This window comes from Rhinolophus sinicus, chromosome 3 (genome assembly GCF_057876585.1).
Source record: "Rhinolophus sinicus isolate RSI-liver-muscle chromosome 3, RSI-T2T, whole genome shotgun sequence".
Classification (NCBI taxonomy): domain Eukaryota; kingdom Metazoa; phylum Chordata; class Mammalia; order Chiroptera; family Rhinolophidae; genus Rhinolophus; species Rhinolophus sinicus.
In genome coordinates, this window is record NC_142503.1 from 160,875,173 (window position 1) to 160,903,018 (window position 27,846).

At 37.5% G+C, this 27,846-nt stretch overlaps 1 long non-coding RNA gene across 2 annotated transcripts; it reads right to left on the reverse strand.

The window, feature by feature from the left end:
• Positions 1-3,400: 3,400 nt before the first annotated feature.
• LOC148758685 (uncharacterized) lies at positions 3,401-27,742 on the reverse strand. 2 transcript variants are annotated; one of them, XR_016020880.1, is made up of 3 exons: positions 27,558-27,742; positions 5,162-5,212; positions 3,401-4,810 (listed from the first exon to the last, which is right to left on the reverse strand). It is a non-coding gene; the product is annotated as an uncharacterized LOC148758685 (long non-coding RNA). The 2 variants fall into 2 exon arrangements; XR_016020879.1 differs by lacking the exon at positions 3,401-4,810 and having other exon boundaries at positions 4,979-5,212.
• Positions 27,743-27,846: the final 104 nt, after the last annotated feature.

The following is a 27,846-nucleotide window of genomic DNA, read 5'->3' on the forward strand; positions in this document are numbered from 1 at the left end:
AGGCTCCTAGTGCCAGTACACTGGCAGACACACAAAGGAGTTCCCACTCTGCCAGACATAGTTGATGCTGGTCATGATGAGGAGGTAAGCCTGATACAAAATGGGGGTGGGAGGAACATATTTGGCAGTCAGGTAATCTACTGAGGTAACCTTGTGATTCTCCTGTATCCAATTTAACTCTAAATGGGCAAGCACAGTAACCACAGACTGACAAGGTATAGGAAAGGGGAGCCCAGATCCTTTGGTGATGTGGGTCCTGGTCACCCCAGTAAGGAAGCCACTGAGACTAGTGCAAATAGTAGCCAAGGATGTGGAACGTCAAGAATAGGTGTTAAAGGAGGATGGCAATGAACGTCAGTTATAGCCTTAGGACCAACTGCCACAGCAGAAATCTACTGTATTCCTCTAACCTTCCTCTTGTAAGCTTCCCCAGAAATCATGACCAACTATAATCTTGGACTAACTGTATCTAGATGGAGTAAATTTAATGTGAGAAGTCAGTGGATCTGAACAATGGACAGTAGATGCTGTTGGTTCTCCACCCAGACAACCTATAGCAGACCTGTGCACATATCTGCCACTTTCATCAAGTCCGATGGCGAGGATGCTTGGGAGGTTATGTACACCCCTCCTGGGGACACACAATGATAGAGTTACAGGCCGGACAACTCTGCATCGTGGTTTTTTACTCCATAGCACCTCCCGCTTCTACACACACACGTATATACACACACACCAATGTGTCAGGCCAAGGCTAGACGACCTGAGACCACATCCTTGCTCAGCTCCTTGCTCTTCCCTATCCTGCTTCCCCCATCTTTACAGAACTTTTTCCTGAGGAGCACTTTCTCAATAAAACATATGCCTCAAATCCCTATTATAGGCTCTGCTTCTAGGAACCTAACCTGAGACTGTGCCATTTCTGATTCTAGGAGGCAGAAACAATTTTTAAGTTGACATAGACCAACTGAAAGACTAATTCAACCATGGGTGGGTTTCAGACTGGAAAAGAATCCCATATTTAGGGGAAATTTAAAAAACTCCCCAAATATAAATTTAAGATACAGAAGTACTGGTTAAGCCTAAACACTGGAGAAAAAAGAACTGGGTATGGTATAGTTTATCTCAAAAGCCAAATATTAACTAGCAATGACAGTGCTATTATTTAAAATATTAAAAACAGAGATATACTGAAGAAATTTAATGTCTGAACAGCCATGAATAAGTTTTCCATTATTTTCTGAATTGGTCAGACTCTTAATAAAGTAGTTTATTGTATTTGATAACAGAGTGTGGAGAAACTCCAGCCCATGTAAGGTACAGCACCCAAACTGATTACAGTGCAAATAGTAGTGAACTTGTGAGGCTTGTCTTGGGCAGCTGCAAGATAAGTAGATTTCCACCCCCCACCCATCAAATCTTAAGTGTTTACATAGAGGCCTTAACTGGGGTCAGTCATATACACAGGAGGCTCTAACTGGTTTCAGGGATATACCCAGTCCAGATAGTCTCAACACCACATTTCTTTCTCAAGGATGTATCCTTGGAGCAGCTTCTGGGAGCAGAAGACACACAAGCACACCTTCCAAAACACTGGGGTGGGACTGAGGAGCCTCCAATTGCCCAGGTCCAAAATGATTGTCACGTCTTTTTGATGATCTTCCCGAACAGCACGTACAGAAATTGCGAGTAAGACCTTAGATGTTTTCATAGCAATTTAATTTTGCTGATGATATTCAGTTTCATTTTTCAGTAATTCATTTTAATTCTATTTTACAAAACTATTGGTCTTTAACAGTGAGGAAATTTTTAAAAAGAATCCTTCACCGCAGATACTTTCAGAAACATTAGTTTATAAGTCTCCTGCTGAATTATAGGATTTACTCTAAAGTGTCTTGATTTAAAAAGATGGTGAAATGAAATGTATGAATCTAAAAACATATCAAATGGCTGGGCTTGAGGAAAGAATGAACTAGACGTCACCAAACTTGATTATACGTACCGGAACATAGCATGTGATGTTAGGACAATTGTAAACATCAGATTGCATCCTGTAACAAACTTAATATGGTTCTCCAGTGTAAAGCTTATTAGTACGGAGAAGATCAAGATGTGAATATTCAGATGGCTGGTTTCATTCTTTACTTACCTGAAGGCAAGATATTAGTACCACACAATTCCTTGGGAACAGTACTTTGAATTCTTTCATAAAGTAGACTATGGGTAATTGGAAGGACTCCAGAAACAAAATTAGTAAGTAATATATGGATGACTATATGTAGAAAAGAGTAGGAGGAATTCAGTGTTCAACCCCAGAGCAGTGATAACAGGGATGAGTAACGGAGTATATCATGGGAGACATTTCCGACTGAAATAATTAGGAGATGAATGAAAGTGTCAATCTCTTAGTGAGAGATTTCTTTTCACCCCAATTGAAGTTCTGATTCTCCCTTGGTTCTTCTGTCATTTAAAATCTTCTTAAAACAGTTTGGCATTTCCTTTTCAAAAATGCCACCAGTTGTAGCAACTTAGCTCCACAATGTTAACTCCATGTTAGAACACAGAGTAAAACAAAGGAATATTTATATCACAGGGGATTTAAGATCTGTGACTTTAATAATTTCTACTATAGATATTATTAGTTATTATAGGTAATTATTAGTTATCTTCATTCATCCATTCATTTCATACTTTATGGTGTATTAGAAAATAATCCTTTGGCAAATGAACAACTATAAAGCATCTGGAGCTCATGAAGCATCTGAAGATATGGGCAAATGAATAGAAAATAGATTGGAATAAATTTAAGTCTGAGGAAGGCAAGATATTCTTACCTATGGGAAAAGGGGGATTTTTTTTTCCTTTTTGAATCTCTTATGTTTAGAAAACAGTCTGAGAAACCCATTAATTCCTTCCATTCGTTTTAGCAGTTAGTTGGGGTAAAAAAATGTAGGTACATCAGGGTCCAAATGCTTTATGCTTTGAATGTCTCTCATGAACACAGGCATGTTTTACTGGCTTTTTGAAAAAGAGAGATCAGAGATATTTCTTACATAATCATAGGCACTGTAGAAACCATTTTTGATCTGATTACTCATTATCCAATGTTTTGCCTGTAGTCAAATTGCTACAATGTCATAAAAGAGACTGTCATATTTTTAATACGTTATTTTATTTTTTAAAAAAGACCTTGCTATCTCATGACCTTGTTCAAAAATCCAGCTCCACTATATAATTAACCTTGCCTTCATGAAAATTTTTTGTATGTCTAGCTTGAATTTTTCCAGTAATCATTGAATCCTTCTTCCTATAGCTCTTTCAAGAATCACTTTAGTAAAATATGGCTGTAGGACAACCACACTCACAACTATTTGAAAGTTTTCTGACTGAACTTGAAACTTGCTGGACTTTTCTTACCTATGCACATACCACATGTAATGATGAGCGGGAAAAAGAAAGGGAAGGGACATGCTAGTGTGGGACAAACTGATTTATTTAGCAATATCTAATCAATTTATTTAACAATATGAAATAGCAAAAGACAAAGGCAATTAATGGAATGTGCTAATAACAGAAAAGTAAAGGCGGTTAAGACTAAACTATATACATTGATAACAATGTCATATCAAAGGAGTACACATACATACAGGTTTAAGAGATCCCAACATATGTTTACTATTGATCAAAAATCACTTGGCTAAACACACAAATAACATTAATAAGGAGTATCTAAAAGTAGTAATAAGTTTTATAGGATAGTAACTATTACAGTAGATTCCAAAAGCTCACCAAACTGTGGGGAAACAACAGTGGAAAGGTCAGGAATCAAGCCCTGCCAGATCTGCAGCTGAGAAAGCTCAGGCGTCTCCTGATGTTACAAGCTGAAAGCTGCATACAAGTTTTCCAAATGCTAACAAGTTCCCCAGAATGTTGGGGCTGTTGTCATTGCTGTTGTTGTTGTTGCTGGAAGTTAGGGAGTCTCCTGATGCTGCAAGCTGCATATAAGTTTTCAAGATGCTAACAAGTTCTCAAGAATGTTGCTGCTATTGCCGTTGCTGTTGCTGGAAGTTAGGGCGTCTCCTGATGTTACAAGCTGAAAGCTGCATACAAGTTTTCCAAATGCTAACAAGTTCCCCAGAATGTTGGGGCTGTTGTCATTGCTGTTGTTGTTGTTGCTGGAAGTTAGGGAGTCTCCTGATGCTGCAAGCTGCAAGCTGCATATAAGTTTTCAAGATGCTAACAAGTTCTCAAGAATGTTGCTGCTATTGCCGTTGCTGTTGCTGGAAGTTAGGGCGTCTCCTGATGTTACAAGATGCAAGCTGTATACAAGTTTCTAAAATGCTAACAAGTTCTCAAGAAGGCTAACCGTGGGGAATTCACCAGGTTTGTGGCTGGAAGTCAGGGCATCACCTGGTGTTGTAAGATGCATGTTGCTGGAAGTTTCCCAAATGTTAGAATGATGAAAAATCACCAATGACAAAAGACGAAATTTTTTTCACTGCTGAGGTCTGTCATATATTTTTTCAAATGTACCTTAGAGCCAAGCTCCTTGTTCCTGCCTCCCCCTCAAGGAATGGCCAGTTCCTGGAGGGTCTGGCAGTTGCTGTGATAAGAATATTGCTTATCTGGCTGAAGGGGCAGTCATTCGGACAAACACCTGCTGTTCTCGCATGGGACCATCGTCCCAAAACCTTCCAAAGCCTGGCAACATGCCTGTCACGTCATTCTGATATAACTTAGTTACTTCTCCACCTCATCTGCTGATGTGGGCAAAACAGACGGAAAGCAACATCCTCCTATATCTTTCCTGCTGGGAACGAGATGAGGGAGAAATTTTCTTAACCCTAAGCTAACCAATACCTCACGTGCAGTCTCTCACGTGGGGACTGCAATCTCTCATGTGAGGGAACCCCACATGCAGTCTCTCATGTGGGGAAACAAAGGCACAAAAACTAACAGACAAAAGATAACCATCATCTCACATGCAGCCTCTCATGTGAGAGAACAAAAAGCCAACTAAAAGCTAACCAATACCTCACGTGCAGTCTCTCATGTGAAGGAACCCCACATGCAGTTTCTCATGTGGGGAAACAAAAGAACAAAAACTAACAGACAAAAGCTCACATCAGCCAATGAAGGCAAATTTTCCTCAACATCTTACCTACACCACAGGAGACAAAGCAGGACTCTCCTGATGGAAGCAAAACAGAACCTGCAGGAAGAGACAGAAAGAAATAAAGATGTTGGAGGTGGCTGTGTCTCCTGAGAGTTTACTCCCCATGGAATGCTTTAAGTCTCCAAGGTTTCCTATCCCTAATCCAGCACTCCAGTGGCTAACAATTTCTGACTGTTTTTCATGTATTATTTCCAGAGGGAACATTGCTCTTAACAATACCACGCTATATCAGAAGAAAGACCCAGTAAAAAATGGCAGGTGGGTGAATGCAGACCTTACCAGCTCACACGTTAATTATCCCTGGTGAAGTGAAGTGTGGGTGAGATTAGTAAAGCTTTTCAAAACTGAATTTCAAATGGCTGATAGATCTCTATAGATTCTTGTCAACACATATGCAGTGGAGGTATTATTTTCATTGGTAACTTATGAAATTTTAAGAAAAGGTTTTTCAAAGTACGCAGCATAATCTACTGAACATAAAATACAGGATCCTTTCTTCCCATTAGGCATGTTACAGCTCTTGCATGTATATAACTTTAATAAAGTATCCTAATGTGATTGCATTAAATGGCACAATAAACTGTTATAAAAAATTTCCATCTCCACACAAAGACATTGAATTCTAAGGTATACCAATACTGTGATAACTCCCTCCACCCCAACTGCTGCTCCCTGAAGGGCTAGACCAGTCGTGTCTTGAAGCTCAGACTGACGAGACTGGAGCCCACAAAGCATCTGAAGAGATGGGCACAATATCATTCTCACCTTGCTAGACCCCAGGGGTCTGATCCCAGCTCCCGTGCCCTTTGCTAGAGGGAAATGGAAAGCCCCAGACTATGACTTGAGTTTTGAGATGGAACTTGCAATAAATGTTCACAAACCAACAATAATACCAATGATGCTTCTGGTTTCTAGGACTGTTAGTACGCTATTACAATTCACCTGTATAATTCCTATGAGAACTGGAGAAATCTGACAAGGGGGAATACCAAAAACTGTGCTCTATTTTCATGACTTCCTTTATGGAGAAGAGATTTACCATTTTTACTGAGGATTACCAAGAGCTGTCAATGTAGTACAGATACAGTTGTGCTTGAGCTCAGTTTATATTTCCCAGTTTACGTCCCATGTCTAAATACTATTTTCTCTTTGGAAAGGAAAATTATAATCCAATTATAAAATTTCCCCAGTAAAGTGTTTCTTTCCGTTTCTGTCCAGTGTATTTCAAGACAGACAGTGCTACTAATAATTTGCCAGCCAGTCTGAAAGATGGAAGTGTAGCAGACAGATCACTCAGATAATACGTAACATACTCAAAGAAACTATCGAATGGCTGCAAATGGTTATACACCTAGTCCCCTCAAAAATACGAACAAGAACTTCTGTGAGACAGAAATGTCATTCAAAGAAGTCAAGACAATGTAGTGAATGCACTTTGAATATATACTATATTCGTGAAACAGAATATTGAATCCTGGTAACACTACAAAATTCTGGCTTAGGATGCAAATCTCTTACTAAAGAGATAATCTGCTCTTTGGGAGATGTACTTTTGGGTAGAATACTGTTTGATTGCATTATATTTTGTAGAGGAGGATATTTTACATTTTGAAAGATTGATGTCATCGGATCTTCATGGTATAAAAGAAAAAGTAACAGGTTTTATAGTTTTCCTCAGTCATAACTGAATTGAGAGCTTATTATACTCCCAAATATGAGAAGAATAGGACACTTTAAATCTCATATTAGGCCATACCATACAGAACAAACAAGTTAGATATATCTTTTCAAATTTTAGCTTCTTTTTTTTTATTAAAGTTTATTGGGGTGACAGTTGTTAGTAAAGTTACATAGGTTTCAGGTATACAATCCTGTATTACATCATCTATATATCACATTGTGTGTTCACCACCCGGAGTCAGTTCTCTTTCCATCACCATATATTTGATCCCCTTTACCCTTAATCTACCGCCCTCCTCCCCCTTACCCTCTGGTAACCACTAAACTATTGTCTGTGTCTATGAGTTTTAGCTTCATACCACACTGGGCATTATTTCCCACAACTATGGTGTTAACATATTTCACGTGATGTATTTATCAGTGACACTCTGATGAGTCAGGCAGCCAGCTGTACCCAGCAGGTTCCCATAGCCTAGCAGATGGCCCATCATTCAAACACATCTTAACACCTGTTCTTCAGGGGACTCCTAACCCAGGCCTTCTCCCTAAACTCAGACGTTTTTTTCAGCTTGTGCGGAAGTCATTCTTTTATCTTTTGTTACACAAAAAGTTCACATTTCAGACTCTATTGGGGGTTGGGGAGACAGAGATAGAAGGGACTGTTTATGGGCCCCCAGTAATGACAGAGTGGCCTGTAAACAGATGAAACCAAGGGGTAGGTCTGCCACAGCTGCCCTCTGCTCACTGTACCATCTGCTTCGCAGCTGGGACAATACCAGGGGCTGTGTTAGACAATTCACTTACCCCTGCAGAGGGCCATCTTTAACCTAAAAAGCAACCCAATTGCCCCAGATAGTGGATTAATGCCAAGCCATGGCCTATTTAAAATGATTTGGGCAGCAAAATCCTGAACTATTTAAATGACTTAAAAAATTTTTAAGCGATTTTTCATTAAAAGAAAAGTCGTATCTTAGAATTTCATTGTTTATGTATAGTTATTTGAAGATACAGATTTACATATTTAGGTAAGTTAGCCCCAGTGGCATAAAACAGAGGCAGTTACAGGTCCTGAACTAACTATTTTGATCATGAAGAGCATTTAGGAAGATCACTGGGGTTTGTGGCAAAAGTCATGCATAAAAATCCCTTGGATAGTTCTAAATTTCAGAATCTATAAATGATTCTGTTTACTAAAAGTAATTTTAGGTAGCTATGCCATAGCAAATCAATATTTTTATATGCTCAACTGCAATTCAAAATTCAAGTGCTTCTGTTAGTTTGAATTAGGACAAAATGGTAACCTATAATTTAAAATAGAATGCAGCCAAGACTCAAAGTTCTTCATTAAAAGGCAAATTAATGAAAACTGAATTAGGTCATGGGGCACAGGGATTTCTAATTGTAAAATGAACCAAAGCAGGTCATTAAATTGACAAACAGGATGAATATCTGGTTCTCAAAACCAGAGCCAGGTTGACGACGATCATTGCATAGGAAATCTCTTGACTAGGCATATACATTAGAGGAAGAAGGGCAACAATGAAGAGCTTCCAGCATTGGGGATGAAGGAAAACCTTAGTAAGTCATTATATTTGCATACTTCTTCACAGAATGGTCTACTGCTGCTTAGAGAGCTTGAGGTCATTTAATCCAAAACACTCTGTAGAACATTTTCTATAACATCCCTAGTGAATCTTGGGGTGGTCTGGGGAGGGCAAGAGAGTTAAAAAAGCAGCAGTTCCTAACTGCAGCCTTGACTTTCTATAATTAAATGGGTCATAAGAGAGCTGGAGTGAGCAGAAGGAAGATTTCAAGTGTGTGTCTGCATAGCTTCTGCAACACTCTCCCTGCCTGTCCTCAGGTGGGTATACAGAGCAGTGATTATTTGAGAGCTGCTGTAATATACGGCAGGTTCACTGCTTCATGCTGGGGACCCAGTGCCAAATCAGATATATGTAGTCTCTGATCTAGTAGGGCGAGGCGTAAAGTCAAGTCTGTAGAACTTAGGAGAAAAGAAACAGGAACTAGAATGATTTCCAGTTATTTTCATATATCCCTATACCCTCTGCTTCAGGTTTGGGGGTAGGGAAAGGGGAAAAGGGAAGAAGAAAAGAAGAAAATATAGATGCAAAAAATGAAATAAGCACAACTCAGAAATAATAACGGTTAATACATTTTGAGAACTTAGAGTGCCAACCATGCTATTCTGTTTTTATATACACACACACATATATATATTTACATTTTAATATGTAATACGTATTTAATAACATATATTTAACACATTTTTTAGGATGACAAATCCTAAAAACACTATAGACATTTACGTACTGGCTACTGATAAATGTTTAATAGCCAGCTCTCAAAACAAACAAACAAACAAACAAACAAACAACAAAGCTAGACTTGTAGTGATTGCCGATCTCCATGTGTAAATATTCCCCCTCCATGGCCAATTTCAAGGTGCCAATCCAATGTCACTGAACATGGGAGTTGGGCAGAAAATCACAGTAGCCCACCATTATATGCTATTTGCACCATACAGATACAATAGACACAAATAACCTCAAAAACACAGATAATAGTAAAATAAGTAGTGAGTGATGAGTTTTGAGTATTTATTACCTTTGCCCTAATATAACTTATTAAATTATATAATTACATTTTTAATGGGGTCTGTGTTTAACAAGTTGCAAAATTGCTGAAAATTTAACAATTGGCTTTTACAGATACAAGCCCTCACACCATTGCTTATGAAATAAGTACTATTATTATCCCCATTTTACATTAAGAGGAAACTGAGAAAGAGAGAAGTTAAGTCATTTGTCTAAGTTTCCATAATTTGTGAATGGCTGAGCTGGGGTAACATACTCAGGCTCCAAAGCTTGTTTGCTCCTCTGGAAGGGAAGCACAGACTGAAAACAGGCCCCAATGACCCCAAGTTCATCTCAATTTACATTCTAATTACTAGTTACAGCAGAAACTATTTTGTAGATCGTTAGTGAAGAGAATAATTTTAGGGAGGGGTGGGTGATTCCCCAGCCTGGAAGGTTAGAAGGCTGGTTAGAGGGAGCCACCAAGGGCTGCTGCTTCTCCCCTCTGCACCCCAGCAGGAGGCTGCATCTCAGCTCAAGCTAATATGCAGAATCTTGTTGAATATTCTGTGGGGAGAATAGCAATGTGAACTTACTTTTCCTCTTACAGTAATGTAAGCATAAGATGTCATTTCTGGCTAAAATGAATGAATTTATAGAATCAAAAAGGTCATTTGGGCTAAATCCATATTTTCTCCAGAATCCTTACAGAGATTTCTGAGGCAGTTATAATTCAACATGAGAAAGACCCAATACTTAGGGGGGAAAATGTTATCATTTTAGCAAAGAGTGTGTTATGAGAGTTAACTAAATATTGCTGGTCAGAACCATTACTAACACAACTTACAACAGCAAATTACTTTGTCTTTAAGTGATTCTCATTTTATGTATATATTTTGAAATAATTATTATTACTCTAAAATTTAGAACAGAATAATATATATCCTACAAACACTAGAAAATTTAGAATAGAATATTAACATTAAGCTTGATATTACCTGTAATATTTTTCATTATAATTGTACTTTCTAATGATCTATAACTAATAAAAAGCCATTTATACCATTACTTTTTCACCACCATATTTTGTGATGAACTGATTAATAATTCTAGACTAACAAAATGAATATTTCAGTAAATTAATTTTATATTTATAACCTATGATCCTGGACTGCATATTTATGAAACTCAAGCAAGTAAAATAAAAACACAACAAAAAAACCCTATTTATTTTTAACAAAAATGTAGATCACTTCAAGAATTATTTAAACTGAATAAATGTATAAAAACATTCATTGCTTAGAAGCTAACTTGTGAGGGTTATGAATTTATGACGACTGTGCCTCCTGTGGTCTCCATGGCAACAACAATAAAACAAGTTAACAGAAGAAGTTTCTCTTAATCTCTGTGAAAGGGGTTAAGGCCTTTTTATGATATTTTAAAATTTAAACTATTAAATCAAATTTACATTCAGTCGGCTTCAAAGATTCAAAAGGTGATCAATACACTTGAATGCAATGTTCAATACCAAACAACCCAATTACCAAATTGAGTGCTAGGCTCAGGTGTCTTTATAGCATAAAGATAAAACCAATGTTTTAGCTATTTCAAACATCACCAAACTATTCATTAATACATTTGCATAATGAACTTATACCCTTAGTTTTTCATTTTTCATTCTACTAATGAACATTGGCCACATGGCCAAGAGTTCTCTGGCTGCTAGAGGTGGAGGCCAGGTCACGCTAACGGCAATGGGAACAGACTGAGAGCTGCAAAGATGGTGGTAGAGCTCTCACTCTGGCATTTGGGCAGTGCTCTCCACCGAGTCAGGTAACTCTGAGGCCCTGCTTCGTCCACAGCATGTCCTTTTTCCCTCCTTCATGCCCAGCCACAGCTGGGTCGGCTCTAAAGCCTCCCAGAGCCATATAACACGTGAGACCTCTCAGGAACAGAATTCACTACAGTTTAAAGGTTCAAAACTTAGGCATGGTAGCAGTGCGGGGATGCAACATGAAAATCTTCTGGTCCCAAACTTAAATTGCTTCACCATAAGGAAGACCTGAAAGAGTTCCTGAAAGTAGCTTCTATCACAGGATTATCACTGTGGGCTAGGCAAGGGCTGCTACATGTTCAACAAAACCTTTTGCATTACCTCCTGGTCACCCAGCTAAACATCGTTTCGCAGCCTCCCTTGCACATGACTGAGTCATGGCCAATGGAACACGGGAAGAACCATGCTGCCTATCATACAAACTTCCTATCTCCTTCATCCTTATTTGCCAGCTGGATGCGGATGATCCAGCAGAGAAGTCTGAGGTCCTAGCAGCTGATGGAAACAGCTTACCTGAATTACCACACTGACGGCTATCCTCCAACCTAAGTCATCCTCATTAGGCTTTACAGGAGAGCAAAAGATAAACTTTAATTGTGTTAAGCCATTGACCTTTTAAGATTTGATTGGCATAGCGGCTAGCCGTACTCTAGTACAATGGGGAAGGGGAAGCAATTTTATACAACACGAAATTTTTTATCCTTAATGCCTTGGCCAATGCTGCCCCCTTTTTGTTAAAACTACACTACTATTTTTATTTATTTATTTTATTTATTTTATTTTTTTTTAAGATTTTATTGGGGGAGGGGAACAGGACTTTATTGGGAAACAGTGTGTACTTCCAGGCCTTTTTTTCCAAGTCAAGTTGTTGTCCTTTCAATCTTAGTTGTGGAGGGTGCAGCTCAGCTCCAGGTACAGTTGCCGTTTTCTAGTTGCAGGGGGCACAGCCAACCATCCCTTGTGGGAGTTGAACCGGCAACCTGTGATCGAGAGGACGTGCTCCAACCAATTGAACCATCCGGGAGGCAGCTTAGCTCAAGGTGCCGTGTTCAATCTCAGTTGCAGGGGGCGGAGCCCACCATCCCTTGAGGGGCTCGAGGAATTGAACTGGCAACCTTGTGGTTGAGAGCCCACTGGCCCATGTGGAAATCCAACCGGCAGCCTTTGGAGTTAGGAGCATGGAGCTTTAATGGCCTGAGCCACCGGGCCGGCCCCTACACTACTATTTTTAATGGAATGATGGCTCTTGATGTTTACTAGGTAACAAAAACCAGCTATTTTTCGTAGGAAAACAAAAGGCATTGTAGAGGTTCAGAGAAGGGAAGAAAGGTACAAATACATAAAATGTCCGACTTTTAGTGACCTTGTTGCATAATAATACATTTACAAATCATGCATAACATAAAAATGCAGGCAATCTCTTCCTAAAAAATCAGTGGATAGAAGAGATTATCCAACAGCTAAAGGAAATAAGTAGGCTAAAATAATATTATACAGGATAATTACAATCTAAATACATAGTATTTTAAATTATAAAATTAGAAGAGAGATCTCTATTGACATAAGAAGCCTCTCAAAATTGTTATAGGTAAATATAACTTCTTTAAAAAAAGAAAAAAGGAGCCAGTAAACCATTTATGAAAAATCAATCAATAAAGTGATAGCAAATAGCCTTTAACAGCTAATCTCTAACATACTTCTGTTTATTTAGCTTAAGGAAATAATATTAAAGTTACTTGTCAGTAAAATTTATAATCAATGTGATAGTAACTTTCTCCCAGATTCCTAAGAAATTAGATTCTTGAAACTTTTATTTATTTTTATTTCATTTTTAGAAAAGTTCTTAATTATATACATTCACATTTTATTGGCATATTTAAAACGTACAGCCATGCTAGACATTTAAGTCTAACTAATGGAAAATTTGAATATTTAAAAGGAAACTAAAAGAGTATTATTTTTGAATTTTTACTGTCTTTTATAATTTGAAGAACTTTATAATGAAAATTAAACATACTAAAATTTAGTTTAAATAATAATACAAATAAATATCATATTTAACACCCAACAAACTACCAACTTCCAATGAACTACCAATGGCCATTCTAATCTGTTCACTTTTTCCCCTTCTCTATTTCAAAGAATGGTTTTAAAGGTTAAAAAAGCTGATGTTTTTGAAAGCACATTCTAAACTATAGAACATGATGTGAATGTAGTGTAAGATATCATCATTCAATCTAGATTACTTGAGGATAAGGTCATTCATAACTTAACAAGCAATAACGTATGAGATTTAAGCTTCCTTCTTTCAGCCATCAATCCCACCTTCACATCCAGGAATATGAAGATTTGGAGACACTTTCACTTATTTAAATAACATCTGTATAGGTACAGTATATCACCTTCACTCCTCCCCCTTTTTTTTCTCCAAAGAAGGAAAATAGAAAGAAACAAGGATACAGCCACTAAGTAAAACTATCAATTAGAAGGAGGCCCAGCTTTATGAGATTTCCTATGAGTCACACAGTCCTATGAAATTTCTACATGATTACTATGCCATTTCAGATTTATAAAAGTTACATATTGCCACAAAGCTTAACATTAACTAATATTATTGTCTCCATAATCTCTCACTTTTCCCATTATATTTTAAAGGTAGTTATTAAGTGCTACTTAGGAAATAAAGAAAAATGCCTTTTTGCTGTAACTGATGTCTTCTGTCAGCTCAAGGCTTTAAAGAATATGGCGTAGTTTTCTGAAGCCGAGTGCATTGCAAAAACCACTTTTGTAACTGGCAATTTGTACTTCTTAATCCCTTACCTTTTCCACCTAGTCCCCCAACTTCCCTCCCATCTGGCAACCATCAATTTGTTCTCTGCATCTGAGTTTGTTTGTTTTGTTAGTTTGTTTTTTCAGATTCTACATACAAGTGAAATCATGTGGTATTTGTCTTTCTCTGTCTGACTTATTTCACTTAGTGTAATACCTTCTAGGTCCATCTATGTTGTTGCAAGTGGTAAGATTTGACTAATTCAAAAAGATATTTGTATCTGTATGTTGACTGCAGCATTATTTACAATAGCCAAGATATGGAAGCCACCTAAGTGCCCATCGACAGACTGGATAAAGAAGATATGGTGCATATATACAATGGAATATTACTTGGCCACAGAAAATGACTGTCATTTGATTTCACTTTATTTTCTAAATGTGTACAGTGATACCATTATAATATTGTTTTTGTCAATTACACTGTTTTGGGGAACTTAAAAATTTTTGGCTAGAAACAGTTCTATAAAACACTATGTGAAAAATTGGCTTTCATTAATAAATCACCTTTTCTTGGCATACAGACAAAATGGAAAGGAGGTTTAAGGTTATGGATTAAATATGAATATTAGGAATTGGGTTCAAATGGTCACTAAACGGGAAAAGAGATAAGACGTAGGGCCTACACACATTTAAAGTCCTTAATAAACTCTTTATTTCATAAAGTCTTTAAGGATTAAGCTCACAGATATTAGTATGACATCTAGAATATTAGAAAACATCTGAAGTCAATTCATGTCTAAAACTAATTATATCATAGAGTGGTTATTTTACCAAAAAATTTAAATATTCTCCCAGTTCTGAGAGTCTGTGGAATGAAATTGTTAATCCCTCAGGCTCTGAAATCTGACAGACCTGGTTTGAATCTGGCCTCTGTTACTTATCAATGTCTTAGGCACACTGTTTCTTCTCTTCAAAACTCAGCTTTTTCTTCTGCAAAAAGGAGATTAATAGTGTTTGCCTCCTCCCACTTCTGCGAGGATTAAACAGCATAATGTGTGGATACCACTTAGTCTAGTGTCTGGTACAGTGTTCATTCAATAAGTGTGGTTTGGATGTTGTTGTTACTCGATTGTAGCCAATAGGCCCAAATTGCTGATTGCAGGGCCATGGGATACTAGCGCAATATGTTACTATGAAGTCTACCAGTGTGATGCTTTTGGTTTTCCAAAATCTGTTTCACAGGGAATTTTTTTTTTCATTTTAATCAAAAGAAGCATCCTCTGCCACCTAGTGGCTCCTTATGACCAGTCAAGAAAAACATAAAAAGACACCCCCCAAAATAATAATAACCCAACATATTTATTTTAAACAAAAGGACCATGCTGTATAGAAAAAACTGCTTAAATTTAAAATATTCAAATATACTTTTCCATAATATTATATTGGTCAAATTGTATTTGAATATTTGTTGTTGTTTTTTTTTTTGAATATTTAATTGTTAATAGCATCTCTGCAGAGTGACTAGGAGACTTTATGGCTTTTAGGCCACAATTAAGTTCCTTGGTTTCTTCATGGCAGAGGTGATCCATAAACATAAGGACTTTATCTGCTATGCTTTTAATATACAAATGTCATGGATGCAGATTTTTAAAAAATGTGGAGAGCTCAGGGGCCTTCTGTTTCTGTTTCTTAACCTGGGAGTAAGAACATGTTTATTTTATTATTATTCTTTAAGCTAAATGTATGTTTTACATAAGAGTGAAAATTCCCTGAGCAAAGGAAGCAAGAAGGGCTACCTAGACAGAGGAGACATTGGATGCAAAGGCAGGGTAGGTATAATAGAAGGTTCTGGAAGCTGCAAGTAATTCCAAGTTTGGGCTGTAAGGTTCGTGGTGAAAAGAATGGTTAGAAAGGTAGGTGGGGCCAAATTCCAAAAGGCCTGGAATGTAATGTATCTGGACTTGAACATGTGGGATATTAGGAACCATCATAGATCTTTACAATGGAAATCAAATGACAATAACAGAAAATATTGATAGGATAAATGCTACCATTGAATAATTACCTCCTATGTGTCAGGCCCTTTTTGTTCTAATTACTATTATCCCAATCCTTACAATACCCTTGAAACTCCCCCACCCTCTCATTTTATCTATTGGAAAAGTGAAGCTCATGGAAGTTAAGTAATTTACTTGAGGTCCCACAGCCAGTAAGTGAGGGAGCCTGGGTTCCAAGATCTATCTCTAAAGCGTGAGTCCATTCCAATAAACTAGAAGGCCTAGGCCATGCGTCCTGATATGGTCACTTTTGTTTTAGGACAACACCATGCTCTTATTTTGATTGACTTTGAAAATTAGGGAACATATTCTGGGGGTGGAGGTTGTCTTTTTAAAGGTTTTTGTCTACCACTGTGCACAGGAAGTGTTCAAATACTTACTGAATAACTCAATGCGGTCTGTCAGTCTCTGACTCCAGAAAGGGTGGGTGGAAGGCATGAAACTGAAGCCTTCTTAGATGAAACTACACTTTCATCCAATTGCTCATAATTGCAGGAGGGGGCACTATTTGAACTATTTGAAGGTTTTTGGGGCTACCCTATATTAATACATTATGTGTATCGAGCACATGTCATGTGTAGTACCTCATGTCTCCCAATAACCCAAGCCATAACTTGCCTAATGTCTCAGGTTATTAATTGGTAGAGGCAGGATTCAAGGCCAGGACATCCAACTTTAGGGCCCCCCTCTTAGGCACGTTTCTATGTAGTTTGCACTGTGCTGCACTGCCTCTCAATGAAGACTTGTTCTACTCAGTATGATTTAGCAGGGTTGTCATCTCTCAGGATGATGTAGAGATATGCGCAGCCTGTGAGCAGCACGGAGGGAAGAGAGACTTCCACTGTCTGCCTCTGTGCTCCAGGGCCTCCAGCAAGGGGTAAGTGGGGCTCAGCCTGCATTCTATGGGCAAAGCCATGTGCCTGGGCCACTGTTCCTAGCAAATCAGGTCCCCTGCAGGGCTTCCTCTGCCAAGAGGAAAGGCTGCCTTTTCCTCATTTATATGAAGACACCTTATGGGCAAGCAGCTCTGCATGGGGATCTGATTTGCTAGGGACAGTGTGGGTAGAGAGAAGAGAAAGTGAGCACGTGGACGAAATGACTAACCAGATAGGAGAACTCCAAAAGTTGGAGAGTCATAAATCATGATCCTCTGCTTCAGAGTTTGGCCTGGAGAGATCCAGGGCACTGCTCAACCACTAAAGACTCTTTTAAGAGTCAAGTATTAAATGAAGTAAAACCAGTTTATAACACATGGTTTTCCCTGAGGACTGCATATTTAATAACTGTTGGTCAGACTGAAAGGAAAGATTGTATTAATACATACTCAACTTGTCTGAAAATAGAAATAATCATTGCTAGCACAAAGGTAGGAATTAATGTAGAAGATTCTTTCAATAAACTTGTATTGAATTATAATAGCAAGACTGAATTTTTAAAAATTGTAGCAAATCATGATTATTTATTAAGACCATCAATATTATTTAACTGTTGTAGATGTTCTGCATTGGTACATTCCTTGAACATTGAGCATTAGACGTATACATCTAATAGATATTAAATGTTAAGAGAATAAGAAATATGTCAAATATGTAAACAGCTTGTGGTCATGATTTTGAAAAGAAGGGCAGAAATTCAATTAAAAGAATAATTGAATCACAGAAATAGTTGGGAACATGTAATTTGTCCAGAATTGTTTCTAGCTAAGGCAATGTTTTCAAGGGTGGGTGCCTACCTTACTCTATCTCTTGTCTTATCTATTGGACACCAGGTTCCTAACCTACCTACAATTTTCATTGGAGGCAGGCCCTGTCCCAGAACCCATCTTTAATGGATTCTTTCTCTAGACATTTTATGAATAAAACAAAATGACTAGTTGAAAATGACCAAACACTCACTATGCAATGAGAACTTCTTCAAGTTTATTAAACTTTTAACACACAAACACACATGCACACACACACATTCATGATCATTAATAAATCTCCCTCCTCATGTGTTGTTGGCATTTGATTTACATTATACTCTCTCTAAGGTGAGTGTGTTCTCATTCAGATGACAACTTTCAGGAAGTATCAATCATTTGTCCTGAGGAAAGCCTACTTAGTTGGTAAGAAAAGACCAGTTATCAGGCAGAGCCATCTGAAAAACAAAAAGTCACTTATAGGAAAAGAATCCTCCCCTTGCATTTCCTAATTTCATTACCTGTCAGAGTAATCCCAACACTACCTACACAATTAGAGCTTCACTTTTAAAAGCATTATTATTACTTACTCTCTATGTGACAAAAAAAATTGGAAAACTGTAGAACACCATATACGTACATGAGAGACATTAGGGTTGTCAGGAGATGACGGGAAGGACATTGATGATGATGAAGTTGAAGTCAGCTAACTTTTCCAATAGATAAAATGAACTCCCATGAGGCTGTGGGCCAAGCAATGTGCTGAGTAATTTGCGTTCATTATTTAATATTTTTTAAATTAAAGTTTATTGGGGTGACAATTGTTAGTAAAGTTACATAGATTTCAGGTGTAAAATTCTGTATTACATCATCTGTAAATCACATTGTGTGTTCATTATTTAATTTTTAAATAATATTTATGGAGCACCTACTGTCAACCTGGCATACTAGTAAGCACTAAGGATATGGTGGTTAATGAGAAACAGTTCTTGTAGAGATTCAGAAAGGCCTCCCCAAAATGTGACACTTTAGCATGTGAATTATTTTGAGCTGAAGGCAATCAAGACCCAGCAGGCTCAGGAGAAACTTTTACCTCGCCCTTAAAGAATTTAAATTGGAGCCTTGCCTATAATAAAAGTTACCACCAGAAATAACTTTTTATGACCTATATTTAGAGCAGGGCAAACTTTTAATTACTGAACACCCGCATGACCCTTTGAAGCCCTAAGGCACCTCACCTCATCCTCAGCTCAGGTCATATATACACCTCATTTTAACTTTCTGTCCCTGAACTTATCATGTATGTGGGGTCTCTGACTCTCTCATGTATGTGGGGTTCCAGTGCATACATATGTATTAAATATGGTTATGTTCTCTTGTTAATCTGTCTTATGTCGACTTAATTATTAGATCAGCCGAAAGAACCAAGGAGGGTAGAGGAAAGTTTCTTCCTCCACACATCCTCATGGAATTGACATACTAATGAAAGAGAGCCAATATCAAAACAGAGAAAAAAATATATAATATAATGTCAAGTAGTGAGAAGTGCTATAAATAAAAAAGATAAGGGTAAAGAGATAAAAGGAATGGTCAGGGAAGGTCTCTGAGGAGGTAACATTTGGGTAGAGACCTGAATAAAGTGGGCAAATGAGCCATAGAAACATAGCTGAAAAGTTCCAGGCAGAGGGAGCAGTAAGTCCAAAGGCTCTGAGAGAGCTTAGCATGTTTGAGGAACAAGGAAGCTAATGGATGAGGCAGAGTGGGGGAAGGGAGACAGTGAGAAGAAACACGGTCAGAGGAGTAGCTAGGTTAGGTCGTGTTGGTGGCAGTGGCAGTGGCAGTAGTATGTGTATACTAAGTGGTGGCTAAGTCAGTTAGTAGCTAGGTCAGGATCTTGTAGACCAGTTGAATTATTAAATCTCATGGGAAGTCACTGGAGGATTTTGAACTGAGGAATGACATGATCTGACAGAAAGGAAACTCATATAATGTTTACAGTAAACCTATGAGATGGATCTGCCATTTCTACACAATGGATGAGGAAATGGAGGACTAGAAAGAGTAAATAGGTAGTGCAATCAAAATTGGATTGCTGGTCTGTCTTGACTCTAGAACCAGCTTCTTCACCACCAGACCTATAAGCTATCATAACCATTAAAATGGAGCTGTCGGGTGTGGTAGCCAGCCTCCAAGACGGCCCCCAGGGATCCTGTCTGCTTGTATCCTACTCTTGTGTGGTCCTCTCCCACGATGAATAGGTCTGACCTTTAAGACCAGTAGGATATTGCAAAGTGACTGATGGTGAGTGGCCTCTGAGGCGAGGTCATAAAAGACATTACTGCTTCTTCCTTGCTTTCTTGGATAGCTGGCTCTGGAAGAAGCCAGTCATGAAGACATCAAGCAGCCTACAGAGAAGCCTATGTGGAAAGGTGCTGAAGCCGCCCACCAGCCAGCACCAGCTTGCCAGCCACAGGAGAACCACTTTGGAAGTAGATCCTCCAGCACCAGCTAAACCTTCAGGTGACTGTACCACAATCAACATCTTGTCAACAACCTCGCAAAACTCTGAACCACCAGGAATTAAACCACTCCTGAATTCCTGACACACAGAAACTGTGAGAGGTCATATTTATTGGTTTAAGTTACTAAATCTTCGGGTAATTTGAATTAGCAATAGATAACTAATATATTAGGCTTTTATAAAAACAGATGTCCCTATATGATTGGGTCCAAATATTATGTCAAATGGAAGTATTAAAAACCAAAAGTATACTGACTTGCTGATTTTAATTAAAAAAAAAAAAAAGACTGTCCTAGTCTGTTCGGGCTGCTATAACAAAATACCATAAACTTGGTGGTTTAAACAATAGACATTTAGTTCTCACAGTTTTGGAGGCTGGGAAGTCTAAGATCAAGGTGTTAACTGGTTTGGTTCTTTGGTGAGGTCCCGCTTCCTGGTTTGTGGATGGCTGCTTTCTTGTATCCTCACATGGCAGAGAAAACAAGCTCTGGTGTCTCTTCTTCTTATAAGGGCATTAATCTCATCATGAGGGTTCCATCCTCATAACCTCATCTAAAAGCAAATTATCTCCCCACAGTTTTACCTCTTAATGCCATTGTATTGGGGGCAGTGTAGGGAGGGGGACGGTTATTAGGGCTTCAACATATGAACTTTGGGAAGACACACTCAGTCCGTAACAACAATTAAGTGGTCATTTTTCTATTATTATCGAATTTCAGATAGATACTTATGTATAAGTGTACATGTATAAAATATGATACTTAACCTATTATAATTAATATAATAGGTAAACATAAGTTAATACGCAATGTTGTTTTGCATTACCTGCCAATTCTCATGAAAAGGGGAAACTGTGACATTAATGGTGTGCTCAGATAACCATCTCTGTCCTGATCCAGTTCAAGCATTTCTTGGTGTCCTGACTCTGTAACATGTATAATCCCTTCTATGTGTTGGGCCATCTATGCAGGAAGAGCGGCTATTTGTATCAGAGATTTTAATGCTAAGTGAACACACTTCTCTTTGTCCTTCTGAAATTGACCAGACTTCAGAATTTAAGTCTGGTGTCTGTAGCTTTAGTTTTCCTTGTGCCTTTGGGACATTTGCAGTAATATATACTAAGGTAATCTTAAACTACAAATCCTGGTCACTTGTCAAGTAACTGTGTTAGTGATTAGTAACAAATCTTCATTTGTTAACTTTACTTTAGGGCTTCACATGATAGTATCCTTTGGAACACTTAGAATTTTCTCTAGCTATATTTAAACATTTTATGCATGAATAAGAATATTATAAAACATTTAATAAGCTTCTTTAAAGTTAAAATTTAAAGACACCTTTATAAATTTAGAACGATCCTTACTTTTGCCTTTTTACATCCAGATGGGAAAGGAGAATTTAATCATTTTAATCTTGGCTTAAAGAGCCATGAGACCATCTGAGGATGTTATTTCACAGACAGTGTACTTGTTGGAGTTTGGCTAAGCTACTCTATAATATTGCTGCCTTGGCATCCATTTTGTGTGGCTCAGCAATCTGCAGGTACCTTGAACTTATCCTAGCCCCTCTCATGAGCACATGCCCTAGACAACAGCCCACAGAGTCACAAGTAAATGTAAGTTCCTGGTATTACTCCCTCCAAGGCGCTTGTGATAAACAGCCCCCCCTCCCCCACTCCTCGGTGTGCCCTTTACATAAGACTCCTGTGAAGCTTACCAAAACCCTGCTCTTTTTGGTTTGAATTGACCAATCTGGTTTTAGCCTGGGAACCCCAAAGCATTCCACCCACCGACCTAATAAAGGCATTTGCCCCAGGTCCTGCCCCTCGTGATGGCTGCACCTTGCCTTGACCTCTCTGTATGGGCCCTCAAGACATGATGTATACTTTCTCCAGGACTTGTAAGTAATAAAATTCTCTATTTCAATTTTCCTTGTGGTCTTTTGTTGAACTGTGGCTAACTATCTGACACCCCAGGGTTGTAATAACAAGTATTAATTAGCAAAGTCACAACAAATGGCTATACTAGTATCAGACAAAATAGATTATAAACAAACAAAAAAACTACTAGATATAAAGAGGGAAATTTTATACTAATAAAAGAAGCAATCCATCAGAAATATGTTACAATTATAAAGATACATACAACAGAGCCCCAAAATATATGGGGCTCTGTCAGAATTGAAGAGATAAATAGACAATTCAACAATAATAGTTTGAGACTTCAATACTCCACTTTCATTAATGAATAGACTACTTATGCAGTAGATCAGCAAGGAATGAAAAGACTTGAATGACACTATATACTACCTAGACCTAAACATAGACATCTGTAGAGCACTCTGCCCAACAACAGAAGAATGCAATTTCTTCTCAAGGGCTAGAACATTCTCTGGAATAGACCATATGTTATGACATAAAACAAGTCTTAATAAATTAGAAAGAACTGATATCACACAAACTATACTCTTTGATCACAACAGAGTGAAATTAAAAATAACATAATGATTTTTGGGAAATTCACAAATATGTGGAAATGAACAATACATTTCTAGATAACCAATGGACAAAATGGAAATTAGTAAATACTTTGACATAAATGAAATAACACAATATTACAAAAGTTATGGAACACAGCTAAAGCATAGAGGTTCAATGTGTACATTAAAAAAAGAAGAAACAAGTCAAATCAATAACTGGATCTTCTACCTTGAAATACTTTTCGAGGAAGTGGGAAGCAAACTAAATCCAAAGAATGCAAATGGGAGGAAATAATGAAAGAGAAAAATTGGAAAAACAATAGAGAAACCCAATAAAACTAAAAGTTGGTTCCTTGAAAAGATAAACAAAATTGACAAACATTTAAACTGAACAAGAAAAAAAAAGAGAAGACTCACATTACTAAATTTAGGAATGAAAGAGACCTCACTAGTAACCCTACAGATAAAAAAAGGACGATAAGGGAATACTATGAACAACTGTAGGCCAACAAATTAGATAACTTAGATGAAACAAACATGTTCCTAGAAAGACACAAACTATCAAAACCAACTCAAAAAGAAATAAAAATCGGAATAGATTTGTAACAAAAAGTTGTATTAGTAATTTAAAAATTACCCACAAAGAAAAGCATAGGCCCAGATGATTTCACTGTTGAATTCTACCAAACATTTAAAGATTAATAGAAATTCTTCACAAACACTTCCAAAAATTAGAAAAGGAGGGAACACTTCCCAACTCATTCTATGAGGCCAGTATTATACAGACAAAGACATCACAAGAAAACTACAGACCGATATCTCTTATAAATAAATACCTAAAAATCTTCAACAAATACTAGCAAACTGAATCTAGCAAATATAAAAAGAACTAAAAACCTTAACCAAGTGAAATTTATATCAGGAATGCAAGGTTGGTTTAACACCCAAAAATCAATATAATATACCGTATCAATAATAAATGAAAGAAACCAATGATCACCTCAATAAATGCAGAAAAAGCATGTGACAAAATTCAACCTTTCTTCATAATAAATGTACACAACCACCTAGGAATAGAAGGAAACTTCCTTAACCTTAAAGAGTATCTGTGAAAAACCCACACTCACATCATACTTAACAATGAAAGACTAAATTCTTTTCTCTTAGAACAGGAACAAGACAAGGATGTCTACTCTTGGTACTTTTATTCAACATTGTCCTGGAGGTCTAGCCAGGGAAATTAGGTAAGAAAATTAAATAAAAGGCATCCAGTTGGAAAAAAAGAAATAAAGCAATCTCTACTTGTAGATCACGTAATTTTATATGTAAACAATCCTAAGGAATCCAATAAAAAGTATCAGAATGAATAAACACATTTAGCAAATTTTCAGGATACAAGATAAATATACAAGTTCTATTATATTTCTATATAGCAATGAACAAACTAAAAATGAAATTAAGAAAATTCTATTCACATTAACATAAAAAAGAATACTTAAGAATAAGTAAAAGAAGGGCAAAACTTATAATCTGAAAACCACAAAACATTGCTGAAAAATTTAAGACCTAAATAAATGGAAAGACTTCCCATATTCATGGATTGGAAGGATTAATAGTGTTAAAAGAGCAATATTCCCCAAATTGATCTACAGGTTCAATGTGGTCTCTTGCAAAATCCCAGCCTTTTTTAAAAATAGAAATTGAAAAGATGATTTTAAAATTTATATGGAAATTCAAAAGTCCCAGAATAACAAAAACAATCTTAAAAAGAACATAGCTGGAAGACTCACACTTCCAGATTTCAAAACTTAAATAATGAAGACAGTGTGGTATTGGCACTAAGAGAGACATATAAATCAATGGAATAGAACAGAAGATTCAGGGGAAAAAACTAAAATCGAAACCTCATACATCTATGGCCAGAAGATTTTCAACAGGGTTCCAAGACTATTTGATGGTGAAAGAAGTCTTTTCAACGAATGGTGTTGGGACAACTGGATATCTATATGCTACAGAATGAAGTTGGACCCCCTATCCTACACCATATATAAAAATCAACTCAAAATGGATCAAAGGCCTAAATGTATGAGCTAAAACTATACAACTGTTAGATGAAAATATAGGTGACCCTAGATTAGGCAATAGTTTCTTAGATTTTGCACCATAAGCACTTCCATTTCAAGGTGTGTGCCCATGAGAAATAAGAACATTATGTCCACGCAAAAAATTGTACATGAATGTTCATAGCAGCATTGTTCATAATCAAAGAATAGACAAAACTCAAGTGTCCATCAACTGATGAATGGATTAAACCAACATATTCATACAAAATGTTATTTGGCGATAAAACTGAAGTACTGATACATGCTACAAACAAGTAAATGAGACTCCACAGAGGGGAAGACAACAAAGCATTTCAGGGAGGGTATGGTGACTAAATCGCTGCTGGCAGTCAAGTAAGATGGATACTAAGAAGAAAACATTGGTTTTGTTAATATGCAGATCACTAGAAAGTGAAGGGTGGGGAAGTGGGCCAATTGGAGTGAGTTTAGGAAAGAACGTGAGGTGAGAAGGTATAATGGCAACCATTTTCATGGGTGAACTTTGAATACATTATGCTAAATGAAAGAAGTTAGTCACAAAGGACCACATATTGTGTTATTCCATTTATATGAAATATCCAGAGTACACAAAACCAAGGAGGCAGAAAGCATACTGATGTTTGCTGAGAACTGTGAAAAGGGTGGTTGGGTGGAAATGGGGAGTGACTGCTAATTAACATGGAGTTTCTATTTGAGGTCATGAATATGTTCTAAATTTGATTGTAGTGATAGTTTCACAACTCTGTGATTTCACTAAAAACCATTGAATTGTACATTTTAAGTGAGTGTACTATATGGTTATGTGAATTACATATCAATATTGATGTTAAAACAAACAAACCCTGCAGACTCCAGAAAAAAAATAAAAAAATAAAAAAAAATATATATATATATATATAAAAGCATATATAAAAGCTGTGACAGTGGAATAGAGACAGGTTTGAAATCAGTTTAGGAGTTAGAACCAACAGGACTTGGTGACTTAGTTGATTAGTTAGGAGGGTTTACCTGGTTTTAGTAACTCAAATAGTATTTCCTTGAGAGCTTTCATGGTAAGATGGAGCAGTGAAGCTAGATCATCAGTGGCTCCTCTCCCTAAACCTAATGAAATAAACCAAAACAATGAACAACTAGCTCTCAGAGGGAAAGAAACGAAGGCAGATGGAACACCTAATGCCAATTCTCTAATGTGACAATGAGTTTGACATATTCAGGGAACCATTGAAGTGTAGCAGGGTAGGCAGGAGAATAAATACTACATGAGGTAGCAGTTAGGCAGATGTCAGATCATGAACTTTTTAAGCGATAATAACGAGTTTAAGGAGTATGGATTTAATTTTAAGTGCAGTAGGAAGCACTTGGAGGGTTTTAAGGAGAAGTAGTTTGATCACATTTAGAGAATCAAGAGAGGAAACAGGGAGATCAGTTAGGAATCTATTTTTGTGGTGTAGGCAAGAGATGATAGATGTATTAGGGTGCTGGCTGTGGGGAAGGAAATAAGTGGTCAAATTCAAGATATATTTTGGAGGTAGAGTTTATGGGACTTGCTGATGGAGTACATGAAGAGGGAGTCAAGAGACTAATAAAGAATTAAAATGTAAATTTTTGTCTTAAGCAACCTGATAGGACCTTTTATTGAAATGGAAGAGTAGGAGAGGGAGAATCAAAATTTTATTTTTTGGCCATGTTATTTGCGAGCTGCTAATTAGCTATCCAAGAGATGTCCAGCAAAAAGTTGAATATGTTAATGCTCCCAGAACGGTGGGTGCTGGAACAGGCATTTTGATGGCTTTTAAAGCCGGAATTGAGGTTTTTGAAGGAATGTGTGGATATGAAAAGAAAGAAGAGACCAATACAGCATCCTGGGGCAAGCCAATGTCTGGAAGTCAAGTAGAGGAAGACCAGCCAAGAAGTTTCAGGAGCAGCTAGTGAGGAAGGAGAAAAAACAAGTAAATGTGACTCCACAGAGGGGAAGACAACAAAGCATTTCAGGGAGGGTATGGTGACTAAATCGCTGCTGGCAGTCAAGTAAGATGGATACCAAGAAGAAAACATTGGTTTTGTTAACATGCAGATCACTAGAAAGTGAAGGGTGGGGAAGTGGGCCAATTGGAGTGAGTTTAGGAAAGAATGTGAGGTGAGAAGGTATAATGGCAACCATTTTCATTTGACTGATTAATACTTTGTAAAGTCAGTGCACATTTCGATTTGCATTTGTATTTACAAATGCTTGAGAAAAAAACCTCAAATAATTGTTTTTTTCTCAATATTTTTCTCAAAAATTTTTTCTCAAAAAACCTCAAAAGCCTGTGTCTTGTTCCACTTGGATTCCTGATCTAGCATCTCTTTAACTACCGCATTAAGAAAATTGAAGGACAACATACATTCTAAAGTGCATAAAGTGCACTAATCTTAACATGTACAGCTCGATGTTTTACATAGGTGTACGCCCGTGTAACCTGTGTTCAGACCAATATACAGAATATAAAGGGTACCTAATAAGGTTCCCATGTGCACCTTGCCAGTATATAATCTCCCAGACGTAAACCAATATTCTGACTCATACAAACATCCATTAGCTTTACTACAAAAATTTACAAAGGAATCAAATAAAAAAACTCTGAAGACCATTTAATTGGAAACTGCATTAGTGTAAACTTACCAACTGGCTGGAGTAAGTATAAAATGCCAATCATTTGGCGTCAAATCCTGACGCAGACTTTGAACCGTGGACTCTTCCAAGCCCGTGCTCACTTTCTACACATCTCCTGTCCGCTCTTTCTCTTCCCAACAAGGCTGGGGTACACCCTGCGGTGGTAAGAGACCGCTTTTCGGTCATGCGCACTAAGGGTAGGCGCGCTTCTCTCTTTCCCTACCCAACCAACCAGGACACGGCTTCCTCATGCGCGTTGAGAATCCTCTAGGCGCGCGCGCCTTGCCGTGCGGCCTTG